This window comes from Cryptomeria japonica, chromosome 5 (assembly GCF_030272615.1).
Source record: "Cryptomeria japonica chromosome 5, Sugi_1.0, whole genome shotgun sequence".
Taxonomy (NCBI): domain Eukaryota; kingdom Viridiplantae; phylum Streptophyta; class Pinopsida; order Cupressales; family Cupressaceae; genus Cryptomeria; species Cryptomeria japonica.
This window is the reverse complement of record NC_081409.1, coordinates 318,699,064-318,715,154: the sequence shown is the minus strand read 5'-3', so window position 1 is coordinate 318,715,154 and position 16,091 is coordinate 318,699,064.

Genomic DNA, 16,091 nt, shown 5'->3' with positions numbered 1-16,091 from the left:
CGAAGCTTGCATCTCGTCGCACCCTACACTCCCCTATGTTGCTTCCTACACCACCTTCTCAATCAAACATGTCCAACATGAAATATTCAATCGAAGCAACCATTAATAATCTTGCTTAAAATGTGTCATCATTGCAACAACAAATCGTTTCTGTGAGTCAATCCAAGTTTAGTGTGCCCATGTTCGATGTTGCAAGCCCACTTTCTCTTGATATTGTTAGAGCCGTCCCTCCTAAACATGTTTAAGTCCCTCAATTGGAACTCTATAATGGAAAAGGTGATCCTTTAACACATGTCAAGACATTCCAAACTTTGTGTACTGACTTTGCTTATGATCAAAGATTGCTTGCAAAATTGTTTACTAGAACATTGAGAGATAAGGCTTTACAATGGTATTGCTCTTTGCCTTCCTATTCTATTAATTCTTTTCAACAATTAGCAAATTCTTTTATTCAACAATTTCAAAACAACATAGGTCCTAAGATCACTTTGACTGATTTAATGCATTGTAAACAAGATGTTAAAGAAAAAGTGACTGATTTCATTGGTGGATATAAGCATTTGTGTTCTCAAATTTCTTTTCAAGTGCCTAGTAATGATATTCAAAGAATTTTCATTTCTAATTTGCAAAAAGATATTAGAGACAAACTTCTCCTTTCTGAGTTTGCTTCCCTTTCGCAGTTGTACGCAACACTTCACAATTATCAACTAATTGTGAGTCAACTAGAGCAATCCACTCCTATGGCTCCGAGTGATAAGGGTGATAGTGCTCAACAACCGTTTGTGAAGTTCAAACCAAGCAAAGGATTCATCAAATTCAATGACAACATCAACAACAACAATGTGAATGCTACAACAAGTGTGCCTCCTATTTCTAAATTTTTCAAAAGAGAAAGACAATTTACTCCTTTGAATGAATCTTTACATAGCATTATGTCTTAGTTGTTACAAAGAAATGTTATTAAACTTCCTCCAATAAAAAAGGTTGGCCCTTCTAAGATAGCCTCACCCTACTTTGATAATAATTCTTTTTGTCAATTTTATCTTCAACCAAGTCATGACACTGAGAAATGTTTTGCAGTAAAAAGTAAGATTCAAGATTTGAGTTATTTGATGGATTCTCTTGTCCTACCATTGGTTCTATTACACTTCCTATTGAGGTTCACACCAAATCTATGGATGTCAACTTTTTTTATCATTCCTTCCTCTGAGCAATTATGTGTGAAGTTGGGCTATCCTTGGCTATCTTCCATGAAGGCTATTGCTTCTCCAATCCATAAGTGTTTGAAATTTCCCCACAATGGAGAAATCATAACTATTAACCATAGCTTATTTTGACCAGCTGAAAGAAGCCCAGGTGTTCCTATTGATTTATTTTGGCCTAAACAATTCCAATCTCTTCCACCCAGAAGCGATTCTCTCTTTCAATCTTATCAAAAGTGGAAGAAAGATATGATCCTATCCTTGAGCCAAACTAGAACTCCAAAGCCTGATATTCCCATCCTTCTTGAAGATGAGGTTCTTCTCTTGACAGATAGAACTAACCTTCCTCTTAAGGAAGACTCCCAACCTATTCCAATGGATGAAACAATGACTTCTCCTAAGAAGAATAACAATATTCCTCCCAAGGTTAGACCTATACCTCCTCCTCATGATGTACTTGATCTCCTTCCTACACCAAACATTCCTCCTTTACATGGTGCAGTTCCACCTCCTTGCTCTTATAGAGAGAAGAAGCATGCCTCTCCTCTTGTCCAACCTAAAAGACCTCAACCTAAACCTCCAACTACCGAAGATGAGAATATTCCTTCTTCAACAAATATTCCTCCTCCTTCTCAGCCTTCTGCTAAGACTTGACGGAATCGTTGTGCGAAAGACAGCCGACGAAAGCGGCATGCTAGAGCTCGTGAAGTTGTTCCTCAAAATATTCAATCTCCCAAAATTACAAAAGTTGACATGATTCCCTTTTCTCCTAAGCAAGATGTTGAACCTACATCTCCAAATCATAAGTTGCAAAAAACATGTGATGGTTTTACTCCTACTCGCGTTTGCGCTCCTCTTTCTATAAATCTTGATGAAGAAATAGGTGAAAATGTTATTCATGATGGCAATACAACTCCTTATGCTTCTAATAGTGACTATGAATATGTTTATGTGGATAAACATTTATCTGTAGAATTTTCAAAAGCTTTAATCCTAGCTCCTAGAAACAAACAAAGTGACTTAGCACATGAGCATAGTCCTTGTTTGGATCTTGTGATAGCTCCATTTGCTTTGCTCGATGTCTCTCCTCTGGTGTGTTTCTCGCCTTCTTGAAATAGTGATCAGCAAGATCAGGAGGTGGATGACGTGCTAAACTAGCTACATTAGCACCATAGATTCTCTACCTCTCTCTTTTCTTGCTCTTTTGTGATTATTCTTCTATGTGTATCCCTATTCTTCTATGTTCCCTGGTAATGTCTACTCGAGGACGATGCAAAGCATTGAGATCTCTTTTGGTCTCTTTCATGTTGACTCAAAAGACATCTTCTATTCCCTTTCTTCCAAGGTAGTTTCCTTCCTTTGGGGAATGACGATTATTCTATGCACATATATACATATGATATACATGAGTTATCATATAGCATACTGACCCCGAGGAAAGCGAAACTACCTCATCTTTTGTGTTTTGTGTTCATTATCCTTGGGTTTATTCCTTGATCAGGGGCTAAATCCTTGCGATAACATGATCCATTTCCCTCTCTTTCTCTTGGGTGTATCCTACCTTAAAGCAATCACTCTCGATAAGGCGTGCATGATCGCTTTAACATGGGGCCTAGACTTCACTTATATTTTCCTTCTCGATACTCAAAGTTACTTAGTGAACTTTTCTTTACTTTGTATTTTTTGGTCTTTTCTTTTTCATGACTCATAGTGAGGGGAACCTTGTTATTTGCAGTCATGGTTCCTCCCTTTTACTTTGTCAATAAATGTCGTAAGATCTTTAGTCCACTGGGGGCTTGGTGTATCTTGCCTCCTTACCGTGGTGAAAATCTTTCAATCTCATTTCCTTATACTTTACCAATAGTATTGGCGTACGCTTATACTCCCACTAAAGTGGGGGCTAAATGTAGCATCATAAAATTGCGACCTTGCAATTTTCAACCACATTTGGGTCTTCTCATTGGCAAATCGAATCCCTAAGCCTGACTGGAGACCCAAGACATGCTCACACTGCTCGAAGCTTGCATCTCCTTTCACCCTGCACTCTCTTATGTTGCTTCGTGTCCTGAATTAGGGCAGGACAGGGGCGTGGCACCCCTGTCCTTGCCCTATTTTGGGCCCCCTCCATTCAAAGTTTGCATTTAGATTTGCATTTTGGAAGCAGGAAAAGTTTCCCTATGTTGGCCTATGACTAAAAATCAATCAAATAATCCTAATTGACAGATATATAAGATGCATTTTCTCTCTCATTTGCATAAGAGAAGATAAGTTCAATAAGCATACATGATGTGGAAATTGCGATCCTAAGTGAAATCAAGCATTCAAGCATTCAAGTATCCTTTCAAGTATTGAGCATTATCAAGTCTCCTTTCAAGGCTAGGTGTTGCATTCAAATCAAGGATTCAACCATTGAAGATGAGATCTCTTTCATCATTCAATTCCACACAAGCAACTCTATCTACATTTCAATTGCATTCTCCCTTGAGGTGAATTCTATTTCAGTCTTTCATTTACATTTACTTGCAAGTACTACTTTTCATCATTTGGTTAATTCCAAAACCAGGGTTTGACCCGTAGGCAAACCCCCAATCCCAACCCCTTTTCCTCTCTTTTTTCTGTGTGTAGGTTGTAGGTGCACAGTTGTATTTGCAAATACAGACTCCATTTTCAGAGGCGGAAAAACCCTTTTCGATGTGTGGATTTTTCGGAGGACCATGTGCACTTTCAACATGGTCCCAACAAATTTTGCCCAAATATGCAGGGGAGCTTCGTCTCGACATTTTACTGCCAATTCCAGGTGCATAGCTTCATCCCGCATTCGTATCTCAAGTTAGTCATTATTTTGTCTCTTTTACACTTAGTCTTAAATCACATAATTCAACCTTTTACATTCTAAAAGAGGGGTTACTTTTACTTTCCAAATCCATTGTCAATTCACTTAGCATTCAATCTCTTCCTATTGAGATTGGATCTAGTGAATTCTCCCCCCTCTTTTAAATGTAATGTGCGTGAAAAGGTTAAGAAGAATCTTTTGTGAAACTTTCACTCCTTCTCTTGGGGAGAGAAAAGCTTGCCTCTTGATTTTCTCATCACCCTCTTTCACAACCATTATAATATGTGTGTGTGTGTACACATATTGATATATATGTTAGGAATTGCATGCAAAAAATATCAATTATATATAGATAAATATTAAACACAAAAATAATGACAGTGAAGAGACAATATTTAACGTGGTTCACCCAATCTTGGGCTACATCCACCAAATAGACGGTCCAATATTATTATCCAGTAAATCAAAACCAATTACAACCATCAATCCCCTTGAAACTATATACTGCTACAAAACGCTACAAAATTCCCTACAAAAAACCCTGACCCTTAGCCTTTCTATCAAGACTTGTGTTAGTTACAAAATTAGGGTTACAACATGTCAGCCAATAAAAAAATAACATCCAATGCCTTTATAAAATAATAAAAGTGTTTTTGGCCTTTCGGGGCACTACCCCTCGACCCCACCCTGTATCGCAACAAGGAGCGTGGCAGGGGCACTGCCCCCAAAACCCCGTTGAATAATATGGGGAGAAACTGTGCCGATAGAAGTAGGGAAAATTTAACCTCTGAGACTGATTAGACTCCATACATATACATATACATGTGTAGATATTTTTATGTATCTGTATATGTATATATACATACATATATATGGATATAACTGTATACATATATACATGTGTTTATATGTATACATATACATATATATGTATGTGTATATATATAGATGTTCCTCTCAAAAAAAATAGAAGGCAACGTGGTTGTAGTCGTCTTGTCATCGGTGTTGGTTCAAAACAATGGATGATACACATAGCTTAGTACTCACCTCAAAGACACAAGTTTCTAACTGAGCAGCTATCCAAACCCCACTACCTTGGCACATTTATCTTATCAATCTGAGGACTACAACTTGAAATGGGACAACAAAATACATGCACCAAGAGTGTCTAGGAACAAATCTATCCTACTCTAAGCAAATGGAAATACTAAACAAATCTTCGTAGGAAAGGAACTTGGTTTAAATTCATAACTCATGAAGATTATACTAACTTCTACTATCAAAATGTAAATTCTTCCAACTTATAGAAATAACTATTTTGCTCTGTCTTGGCTAAAGGAACAGACATAAAGTAACGGTCTGTGGTTGCAGAAGCAAACAATGAGCAATTTAACACAACAAAATTATATAACTTGAAAGATAAAGTGCATAAAAGATAACTAGATAGAATCCTCACCAAGTGGGCCCCCTTGGGCGATTCTTCTAAAATGAAAATTACAGCAAAAACTAACTTATTGAGCTCGCACAACCATATTAAAACACCATAAGCTTATTCAAAAAGTAGATATAGTTTTTATTCAAAAATCAGTTGAACAACATAACATTGCTTGATACAAAAACAATAACCAGCTATCTAAGGAACACGGGAAGGATTTATAACATCCTTCTTGCAAAAGTTCCCATAAGAGTCGCTCCACTTCCCAATATCTAGGTGGAGGCTTTTATTTAGACTATGAAATCTAGGAAAACTAAGACAATTAGGACTATGTCCCGTCCTTGAAGATTTGCAAATATTCCCTTAATATGCTCTAACATCCATCATGACTATTAACAGAACTATTAATGAATCATGACAGTTATGAATATTCCTTAATGAGCTTGGACAGCTAGTGCCCGAGTTGCAACAATCCTTGACCTCTTCACGCCTTGTTGTCCAGTCATGTCCATGTTGCCATGCTGCTATAAATGTTGCCATGACCAAGATTAGAGAATTCATTCCCATCCACATTTCCTGATCATCCATTGCAACACATTCATCAATCACACAAAGACAATAAATACTTTATACTTGCATTCATAAAGTTCATGGTTTTGTCAAAATAAAGGTCTCAAACTATAGGTAACATAATTATCAAATAGGTCCATAAAGTTGGTTAAAGCATGATATAAAGCCCATCAACAAATATATAAAAGTCTTAAGCATAGCAAAATGTCTACAAATAAAATCATAATACTGAGGCTCATCACACCCCCCAACAGAAGTTTTTGTTGGTCCTCTAGCAAAAGTTTTTTTATTCTCCTTCTAGGTAAGCAGTCTGAAATCATCAATAAAAGTTTCCCCTCTTGTCTTTGCAATAGGGCTCCAATAGAACCCTTGATCCTTTTTGAAATTATCCCATCTATCCCTCTCTTGCTCTACATCATAATACCACAATTCTTCCCAGTGTGAAACATGCCACCATAGCATAGGTGGCTAGAAGACTAGGGGTATCCACTTTTCTTGTTGAGCTCAACCTTGGTGAATGTAAGTGGTTGCTCTTCCAAGTGTTGCATGATAATTCCTAAGGGAATGAGGCTCTACTTGTTTCAAATCTTCAAGCAACCAATTCCATCTACAAACTAGGTGTCCATATACTGTTGTGGCTATTGTTTTTGCCATATGTTCATATTCACCATAAACTTCTTCCCTCGCTGATAGGATCCTCTTCTTAAGATCTGGTTCAGTAGTAAGTTGATTCCATCTACAATATATTTCAGAGGATCCCCTATTTCAGCTCTCAATGGCAAAGGAACAATCTTCTCCATGTCTAGGTATTCCCTAGCTTGCGCACCTATGTTATTCTCATTCTGAATGTAGGACACAAATGCCCTAAGGTGAATGTCATCGATTGGGAGTAGCGGATTCCACTATGGAGTATATGGGATGGAATAATTATGAAGATAAAATTCACATAGCAAATTCTTTTGCTAGGGATAGGAGGTGTTATAAGCATTGATAAATTCTTCAGGGGTCATTAATGATGAACTTAATCCAAACAACTTCCTGCTTGTCTTGTAATAAATATGCAATTCCTTCAAATAAAGGGAGTATACCCTAGGAGGTGGCCCATACTCAATTGCTCGAGGCAATAGAATGGCAATATTATTTATTCTATCCTCCAACCTATTTATTTCTACATCTTTCTTTCTCACTTTTTCTTCTAACATTTCCTTCTCCTTTTTCCATTCTTCCTCCCTCTTTTTTAATAGCTTTCAAAATTCAATAGCAATCGAATCCTAGGAAAATGAGGGAAGATTGTGTTTACTTACCATAATCTTCTTCCTTTGCTCCTCTAGATTCACTTTTTCAGCAGCTTCAACCAAATTCACTAACCCAGATGCAGTAGTCCCCTTCTCAACAGTAGGTGTGTTGAGGGTTAGGAGTGTCTCCAATATTTAGGTTAATCTGAATTTCTCTGGAATGAACCTACGCGTACTCTTCTGCATCTTCTTCTTCTACTACTGCATCATCCTATGTCTCTTTTTTCTGTCATGAACTAAGTGATATCATGAGCTTCATTCTCTGCTTCATAGAATGTCACATCTCCTGATTCTCCTTACTCTTCAGATAATTCTTCAAAGTGGTGCATTTATTGCTCTTGGTTTTCTTCCTCATTAGCAATGGAAGGTGGAGATGGAATTTCATGAGAATCCTTTTGAGGAGCCTCTTCCTTTTTAGAATTTGAGCTCAGGATATTAATCTTCTCTCCTTCGGCTATTTTTCTCTTGAATTTATTTTTCAACCTGTGACTAGTTCTAATAGGTCATTTGCTTGCAGAGGGTTTCTAATAGGTCGGTTGCTGCAGGGGTTTTAGATTTCTTCCCCTTTTGATTTTTAGAGACAACTATCTGTGATAGTAGTTTTCTCAAAGTAACACCGGGAAGCTTATCCTTCTTCTTTTTCTTAATCATAATTTCCTATACTAGCTTCTCCTTCTTTTTACCCTTGGTTGCAAGCCCTCGTGTCACAGGAGTTTTCTCTGAAACCTTTGGAGTGGCATCCTCGTCTTCACTAAAATAACTTTCACTAGGAATTTTAGTAGGCTAGGAAGATCAAGCACATGTAGCTTCCCTAATGGTAGGTACTTACCTTAATGGCCGAGCCCTACTTATAGAAAGAAAGTCTACCCACTACATTCAAGGATTTGTTTCCACCAGGGTTTGTTCAATCAATAACTGAATTAAACAATGATGGGAAACTAACTGAGGATTACCTTTTATGACTTGAGCTGCCATTTGTTTCAACATGTTATTGTAATGTGGGGAAAAGTGAATGATGGAGAGATCAAGAGGAAAGTTTTTCTTCCCTCCAAGGAGAGATGAAAGTTTTAGTGCGGATTTCCCTTCAACTACCTCACACATTACATTTAAAAGAGGGGAGGGAATTAACTAGATCCAATCTCTAGGGAGATAAATTGGATACTAAATGAATTGATAATGAGGTAGAGATGACAAGCTAACCCCTCTTTTATAATGGAAAATGATTGAATTATGTGTTTTGAGACCAAGTGTAAAAGTAGCAAAGAACTAATTATAACTTGAAATAGAAGCAAGGGATGAAACTGTGCACCTGGATCTGGCTATAATATGCCGAGACAAAGCTACCCTGCGAATTTGAGGAAAAGTTATCGGGACCGTGTTGAAAGTGCACATGGTCCTCCAAAAAATCCGTGAAACGAAAAGGGTTTTTCCACCTCTGTAAATGGAGTCCAAATTTGCAAATATAGTTGCGCACCTACAACCTACACACATAAAAGAGAGGAAAAGGGGTTGGGATTGGGGGTTTGCCTTCAGGTCAAACCCCAATTTTAGAATTAACCAAATGATGAAAGAAAGTACTTGCAAGTAAATGTAAATGAAAGATTAAAATGTAATCCACCTCAAGGGAGGTTGTGATAGAAATGTAGGTAGACTTGCTTGTATGGAATTGAATGTTTAAAGGAATCTCCTTTTCAATGGTTGAATCCTTGACTTGAATGCAACACGTAGCCTTGAAGGGAGACCTGAGAATGCTCAATGCTTGAATGCTCTTAAATTCTTGAATGTGCGATCTCATGTATTCAAACTTATTCCAATTTTCATCTTATGCAAATAGGAGGGCAAATGCAACTTATATATTCGTCAATCAGGGTCAATAGGCTGATTTTTCATCATAGGCCGACACAGGGGAAGTTTTTCCACTTTAAGTGCAAAGTTCAATGCATAGTTTGAAAGAAGGGGCCCCAAGATAGGGCAGGGACAGGGGCGCCACGCCCCTGTCCCACCCTTAACTCAGGACAAGAAGTAGGTTCAAGCAGTGCGGAGTGCAGAATAAGTGCAGTTTCGGGGATGAGCAAGTCTTGGGTCTCCGATCAGGCTTGGGAATTCAATTCACCGATGTGAAGACCCTAATATGGTCAAAAATTGCGGGGGTCGCAATTTTATGACACTACGATTATAAAGAAAATTGGGGACATTCATTTGTCAACCATGCCTCAAATGACTTAGCAATTTGAAATGTACATAGTACAATTGTGACTGCCTTCCTTCACAAGTGATATGCTTGATAACATAAGCTACTCTATGAGCCCAAAGAGGTGGAAGCGACAACCTATTTGTTCCTTGCTTAGTGACATGCAGTGGAGGGTCGCCATGTTCTGTGAATTGAGCTCGAGCTGACCTCGCATCTTTAGTTTCAGAAAAAGATTCTCCATCCATAGGTAGGCCTGAAACTTGTGCAATGTGTTCCTTTGTGATAGGAACCCTTAATCCTTTTACTATTGCCATATAATTATTTAACAATTGTGCAAATTCCAGAGCAACATCTTCATCATAGGCATGCAAATTTAGAAAATAGTCTAGCCATCCATAACCTCTAAACAAAGGTTCACAATCTTGATCATTTAATATCAGACTATGATCTGTAGGTTCTTATCTAATTGGAGAACCCCCCATCTGCTGAAACAAATATCTATACCTTTAAGAAAATCCTTATGATATACTAAATTCAAAATATGAATTAATTTGTTTCCCCAAGTCTCAGGAAGAAAAAGCAGAATAAACGGGAGTCTTAGCTAAAAGAAAATTTAAATTTTGCTAAAAATTGAATAGATTGGACTTTACACATTGGGGTGAAGTAAAAATTGACTCGAAAACCAACCTCAGTTAACATGTCTACTTGGATTTGTACAAACCTAATAATGACAATATATGTTTAACATAATGTATCCTCCCCCCAACCGAAGTTAGACACGGGTGCCCACACATGCGGATATGTAGGAGAGTGGAATGCAATTATTAATATTTACAATTAATGATACGATAGGAAATTTGGAACAAAAATAATGAATCGTGAAAGCAAGCGAAAAGTACTTACGTGATTTCAAGATATGAAGTCGGTGCGCTCATAAGACTGCTGGTACGTGCAAAGTGAAAGGATTGTATTTTCAAATGTTCAAATAATGAGTGCGGTGACTGAATTGAAAATGGAAGAAAATAAATACGAGTGAAATGAAGGTGACATGGAATGGAACGAAGAAAAGAACTCCACGTAGACATGGAGTTATTTATTATGATTATTGTGAATTGTGATCAAACTGATAGTGAATCCAGAGGATCACTAGCAGTGACTGTAGGAGGATTGTGAAGTTCTTCAATTTTTTGTAGAAATTCATCCTTATTACTAGCCTTGTGATAAAGATGAAGATTGTGGTCATTGACTAACTGTTTGAATCTCGAATCATCAATAGTTGCCAGCTTGATTGCGCCATTAGAAAACACCTATTCAATTTCATATGGACCATGTTTCAGGGGTAAAATTAATCATGGTTAATCGGATATAAAAGAGTGAATTACAAATTCTCATCCAATTAAAATTAACTCCTAAATGACAATAAAATATATATGCAAGAATTGAATAATTAAGCTAATCAAACTCTTGATCCTGTATCGTGGCTTCCATCGCTCTTCTCCAAATTGTGTGATAGGTGGCTCTCAAGTGTTGCACTGGGATTCCTGCATATGATTGACACAATTATTCTAAAGATAGTGATTCGAAATTGAAATTGAGAAATAAGCCTTGCTTTTTTAGATTTTCAGGTGAGATGGGGTGAGATTTGGGACTGTGTTGATTGATAGTTCGTTGATTTTCATTTATCAGTTAAGTGGATTGATTGATCTGTTAACTCAATTGATTGATGTGTATGTACATGAATGATTGGATAGTTGACTCAATTGATTGATTAGTGGAGTGAATTGATTACGGAGATGATTTATTTGATTGATTAGTCAGAAAAAGTGATTGAGAATGAAAAAGGGAGATTGGAGAGTTAACTGAGTTAATTGATTAGTTAACTGACTTGATGAACCAGTTATGATTTTCAACATGTGTTTTTGGACTTTGAATTGAAATTCATTTCATTTTGATTTGAATTTGAATTTTGATTTTCGAATGATGAAATGCACATGAGATTTACTGAAATTTATTGAAATTCAAATTTGGTGAAATGTGAATTTGAGAAAATGAAATTAGATGGAATTAGTTGAAATTCGAATTTGGCGAATTGGAGGAATGAATTAATTATTTAAATAATTTAAATGATTTTTTTTTTGATCGGTAATAGTTTTTTGAATTATATTAATGCAAAATTTTAAGCATACAAAAATGCAATCTCCCATAGTTCATTTACATACTGTAGGCAACAAACCCCCATACTACCCACAACCATACAATATGTTCTAAAAACCCCTACAACCTATGCAAGTCCAAAAAAGACCAGTTCAAAGTTGCTCCCGCCAAACCCAAATATTACAGAAATAGTTTGGTTTTAACAGTTAACTATTATCAGAAAATTTGTAAAAGCATATAAAAACAATGGCCAAATGGCCACTCATTCGCTGTCACCCTGGCTCTCCTTCTCCCCTCCCTCCTTGGTGGTTGGAGCTTTACCTCTTTCCGCTTCACATTTCATCTTTGGGATGCAATCCAAACATCGGAAGTTGGGGTCACCTTCCAAGCTTGCCAGCAACTGAACAACCCATCATTCCTCAAACATGTCTCTTAGGTCTCTACCGACTTCCATTCGTGCTACCACTTGTAATGCCTTAAGGACTTCATCCACCCTAATTAGTTTCACACATAGCTTCCCATCCAATATGAGCACGTTCACGACACTGTTCTTTTATATCATCCTCCGGCCAACGGACAAAAGGCAGTGGCTCCTCCTGGTCATCTCCCTCATTGATATGAATTACTACTCGAGGCACAACCCACTCCATAAGTGAGTCGAGATTGAGCAAGTACTCCTCATCAATCAGTTTGGTCAATGTGAGTCTAATCTTCTCCACCTCCGGCTCAAACTCGCATGCCCATGCCATAATCAAAGAGTACACCTCCATATTCGTCCGGTATCGATGATTGACAAACACCACCTCTTCTGCAAGCATGAGGCAAGCCGCACTCCACAACTTCTCTGCCTTGTAATGAAAAAGTCCCTGCATCCTCTTCTCCGTCACCTTGCCCAGGAATGGCACCGACTTCTTATCTGTGCACAGAGTGAAGTTTGCCTCCATAGTCACCTGCAAATTGAAACTGCACCAGATTTTGCAATGACAATGTCATAAAAGCCACAAAGTAGTGTAATCAATTAGAAAACACACAAACACTAGCTCACAAACCAAAAGGAAATAAATTCCTCCGCTGTTGTTTAGGATGAGTAATGAATGTAGAAGTGATGGCATAAATGCCATGAGATTGCACGGAAGATTTGCTGCTATCCTCCACCCGCACCAAAACGTGCGACCTGCCAAAGATAACTATCACATTCAAGGAGCAAGTGCCAACTTGCATGGTGTAGTTGCCAAAAATCTTCCCTCGCTTGCGTATTGCAGGCTGCAAATTGCTAAAAGACTGCTTTTAAGACCACCTCCATAGTATTCCATCTCCTTTCCACCAATTTAAATGAAATTATTCAATCATTAGAAATAGGATTAATTAAATAATAAATATTATTTAATTAAGGTAATCATAATTAATATTTAATTAATATTTGAAAAGGGGGTTAATGGTGAACTGATTAATAGATAGAAATTGAATGATTAGTAATATAAAAGGTGATGATTGAGTTAGTTCAGAAGAATAATTAAAGAATTACTTAATTAATAAGATGAATAATTAGTGTGCGATTAATGAGATATTTTTAGGTGTCTATAGACCAAGCCACCGTGTTTGTAATTTGCCAAGGTTGTCTTTATATCTGGAATCATATAACAAAGTCCAGTCACCTGTATGAAAGGATTTTGTTTTAATATATTTATCATACCATTTCATATGGTGATGTTGAACTAAAATCGTATTTTGCATAGCAGATTGTGTCAATTAATCCAGTTGATTGAATTGTAGAATTCTTTCCTTTTGTACATCTGATAGGTCCATTCCTAGTTCCATTGTTGTTCATAGGGTTTTGGCTTCAAATTCTATGGGCATTGCTGCATTTTGGTCATACACCAGTTCAAAGGGTGTAAACCCTGTAGTGGTTTTCTAGTATGTTCTATATACCCATACTGCCTCTGGAAGGCGATTTGCGCAATCCCTCTTATGCATGGCAACAGTTTTTGTTAACATTGCTTCAATTTCCCTGTTGGTCACCTCATATTGGCCATTGGCCTGTGGGTGATAAGGTGTAGAATTTTCATGCTAGATGTTATATTCTTCTATCACAACAACAATCAGATTAGACGTGAACTGAGCACCCTAATTTGTAACAAGTTCTATCGGAACTCCATACCTTGTAGAGATCTCTTCATATAGAAACTCTGCAACCTTGTTGTCTCTTGCATGTTTCATTGCCCTAACCTCTACCCATTTAGTGAGATAGTTTGTACACATAAGATATATTATTTTCCATTGGATGGAGGGTCAATTAGACCTATGAAATCCATTCCCTATTTATCAAAAGGTGTGACAAGAACCTATGGATGCAAGGCAATCTCATCTTACCTAGTTGGATGACCCATCCCCTAACATCTATCACATTTCCTTATATATTTGACTGCATCCTTATGGAGAGTAGGTCAATAATAACATGTATTGAGTATCTTCATTGTTGTTCTTTTGGCTGCAAAATGACCCCCACAAGGTTTGTCATGACAAGCATGCAAAATGTCATATGTTTCATCTTCCTTGTTGCACCTCCCCATGACATTATCTGGTCCTATGTAAAATAAAGATCCATTGACCCAAGTATATGGAAAAAAAATCTTAATAAGGATTCTTCTATCCTTTGGGGATAAATATGAGGGTACTTTACCAGTAACCGAATAATTTGCCATATCGGCATACCAAGTATGTGGACAGTGATAGCAAATAGATGTTCATCTGAAAAAGAATCATCAATTATAGGTTCTTGAGGCTAATGTGTAAGTCTAGACAAGAAGTCAACGACCACATTTGCTTTACCTAGCTTATCTATGATAGTAATATCAAATTCCTACATTAAAAGTAACCATCTTACAAGTCTGCTAGAAACAATCGGCTTATTCATAAGGTACCTTATTGTTGTATGTGATGCTCTGCAAAAAAAGGATTAGAAAATCTGTTTGATGGCAACACACACAAGAGCACAAGAAACAAACGTTAGTGTTAGCAACAAAAGATTATCCTAAACAGGCATATCAAGAGAGATATTAAACATGAAATAGAAAGCATATAAACATAGAATAAAATAGCTAATCAAGATGCTCATAGTTGCTCCTCCCTTGTTCCTCTCCTCTCCAAGTCCCAAATGAGTGTAGCTCTCAGCTTTTAGCACTAGCCATGGATGCCATATGGAGATTCAAGATGGTTGAATATGATAAGAAAATGCTATGCAAGTGTAGATATTGATGCTATGAGAAAACTCTATGCTAATGCCAGTATAACAACAATACTCTAATGCTTCCCTTTTGCTTGAGGAGAAGGGTTCTATTTATAGAAGAAATGGGGAAATGAAGGGTTAAGATTGAGTAATCTTAACAAGGGTTAGGATTGAAAGATATTCAATCCATGTGAGAATTTCAACCCAATTCCATGTTGACAAGTGTCACCATGAGGAGGCTTGAGAGGAGAGATAAGGAGCATTAAATGCTTGAGGGGACATGATGGTTACCCTAGTCAAAGAAATAAATGCTTTGAAGAGACACATGGGTTACATGAGGGTTAAGTTAGGGGTCAAAGTCCTTAACAATGGGTGCAAGTGGAATTAACCATTAATGGTCATGTAAGAGCCATAAGTGGTTTGGAAGACTTTAGAGGTTAATTTGTTGAACACACAAATCATTAATTGCTTTTTAAAGACTTTCGAGTCTTTGAGAAGTGACTCCAGTTTGCTTAGGAATGTGACAATATTTAGGGGATGGATTAGGTTAATTAGGAAAGGTTTAGAAGAATCTAGAAGGGGTTTAGGCATGCAAGTGGATTTTGTAGGAAAATGCAAGTGGGAGGAATAATGGTATTTTCAATTAAAATAAAATCATTTATTTCAATTAAATGGTGTAATTTGCATTTGGATAAATATTCAAATAAATATTAATTTATTTAAATGAGAAAAAGGAAGATAAAGCATTAAAATGCTTGAAGACTTCGAGGGAACCATTAAAGGCTTGAAGACTTTAAGGAAAACCACTAAAGTCTTAAGAAGACTTTAAGGGAAGCCATTAAGTTTGAAGACTTTAAAGCCATCAAGTTTGAAGACTTTAAGGGAAACCATTAAAGGCTTAAGTAGACTATAGAAGACTTTGAAGCCATCAAGTTTGAAGACTTTAAAGCCATCAAGTTTGAAGACTTTAAGGGAAACCATTAAAGGTTTCAAGTGGGTGAGGATAAATAGGATTTTAAATAAATAATTTATTTAAAATAGTTGTGCAACTTGCTTTTGTAGGAAAATGCAAGTGGGTGGAGGATAAAGGTGATTTAAATAAATGATTTATTTAAAATTGTTGTGCAACTTGCATTTGTAGGAAAATACAAGTGGGTGGAGGATAAAGGTGATTTAAATAAATGT